The sequence below is a fragment of the Etheostoma spectabile genome, chromosome 4, assembly GCF_008692095.1.
Source record: "Etheostoma spectabile isolate EspeVRDwgs_2016 chromosome 4, UIUC_Espe_1.0, whole genome shotgun sequence".
NCBI classification, from domain to species: domain Eukaryota; kingdom Metazoa; phylum Chordata; class Actinopteri; order Perciformes; family Percidae; genus Etheostoma; species Etheostoma spectabile.
The window spans coordinates 14,528,143-14,529,972 of record NC_045736.1 but is presented as its reverse complement, the minus strand read 5'-3'; the positions used below and the strand labels follow the sequence as shown (position 1 = coordinate 14,529,972).

At 37.8% G+C, this 1,830-nt stretch overlaps 1 protein-coding gene across 2 annotated transcripts in view; it reads right to left on the bottom strand.

The window, feature by feature from the left end:
- Window positions 1–1,246, bottom strand: part of terf2ip (telomeric repeat binding factor 2, interacting protein) — a 7,506-nt gene extending 6,260 nt beyond the window's left edge. Inside the window, exon 1 of one of the 2 annotated variants that reach the window (XM_032512690.1) lies at window positions 1,106–1,246. The gene's annotated coding sequence lies outside the window, so the exon portion shown is untranslated. The remainder of the gene's footprint in view (window positions 1–1,105) is intronic. The other variant, XM_032512691.1, reaches the window with a different exon arrangement.
- Between the last annotated feature and the right edge of the window lie 584 nt (window positions 1,247–1,830).

Here is a 1,830-nt window from a genome sequence, read left to right as displayed (position 1 = left end):
CTCCACAAATCCCCTCTGTGAGGGCTCGTTCAATTGCATGCCATTTTCTGTTTTTTTTAATTTTTTTTATTAAAGCCAACGCCATGACTCTTTCTTCTTCCGTTATCAGAAATAAGGAAATTAACTTCTACTTAATCTACCACTTCTTTGATTATGGCGGGGAGGGGAAATCACGGATCTAAAATAGAGCAACGTCATGCCCAGTAATTTGCACTAGTCTAATGACGTTGAGATATCTTTAACTTTCATTTTGCCTAGTCAAAACTGAATTACAGATATCTGCAATTGTCATTTAAGATGTGACGCGTTGATTAACGTTTCAATGACGTCATTGGAGTATCTGTAATCAGTTTTGCTAGTCAAAACTGAATTACAGATATCCTATCTGTCGTTTTGACTAGTCACAATTACGTTACAGATATCTTGAATGACAATTCCAACTATCCGAATGTAATTGACTAGCATAAAGACGTTATGATATCTCCAAGTAATTCCGGATAGTCGAACTTAGCTTTTAAATGTTAAAATGGCTTGCCATACGAATCATGAGTGCATGCTACTATCCCCAAAATACCTGTTGCAGTTAATACGTCAGAGCTAGCCAAACCCTGATACAACCATAGGCCTACTATTACCAGCGAAACTGATTTAATTCTTTTTTTCCTGAAATAAATGACAGTAAATAATCTTTTTATACAGGCTATGGTTGTATCACAGATGGTTGAAGACATCTGTGATATTTCTGCCTGATTTAATAATTCACTCTTTGACCAGCAGGTGGTTTTGTGTGCACATAAAGCCTTGAGAAATGAACACTTTTGCGAATAAACTTTCTAGAAACCTTCGACGCTTCATGAAGCATCGTGTCGCCATCGATAGCTATTTAACTACCATGCTTTCACATGAACAACTCTGGGAAAGGTTTCCGTTAGTTAACGTTACAGTATGTTAGCTTGGTCTGGTTAGCACGATTAGCTTGACCGTAGACCGTAGGCATATTTTGGAGAGAGTTGCAGGCCAGCTAGTTATCTGATGTTATGAGTACATAACAAAACACTGCTTACAGTAGACAGTGAACTTAAAACGTACAATATAGTTTGTTTACCTATCTCCTCTGTGAGCTTTCGCGCCGCCACGACAACAACAAATACAAAGTTACAGAAAAAAAAGACAAAAACACCTTCTTTAATTGTCTATGAAAAACACAGCCTACTTCCGGGTTTTCTTCTTCGTCGGCGGATTGAACCTAGTTAGTGTCGCATGCATACTGCCCCTACTGTTTGGATATATACTGTAGTCTACTGTATGAAAAAAAGATTATTATTGTCTAGTGATTATTTACTGACATTTATTTCAGGAAAAAAGAAAGAAATCCATTTTTTTTAAATGGTCTGAAATATTATTATGTTTACACATTCAGAATTCAACGTGCACTGTAATGTGAGAAAAAGTTCCAGTGTAGTGCAGTGTAAATGCTGTAGCTGCAGGGTTACCGAGTATTGGTGAAGTTAAGTTCACAGAACAGTAGACTGACAACCCAACAGAACTCTGAGCTTCTTTCAGCAGAGAAGCATGATATCTCCAGAATCAAACACATGAACACTGACAGTCCAGTGGGACGTACTTCTGATCAGTTGATTGTCCCCCTGAGGCAGGTATGTGAAAGGCATTATGGATAACGGCTGAACTGATTTCAGCACCTCAAAATATAAATAACATAATGGACACAGAAAATTAAACCCGATGTGTTCCTCTACCGCTACAGGAAATCATTCCTACCACAGGCAATAAAACTTTTAAACACCTCATCACTGGGTGCTAGATAAGACT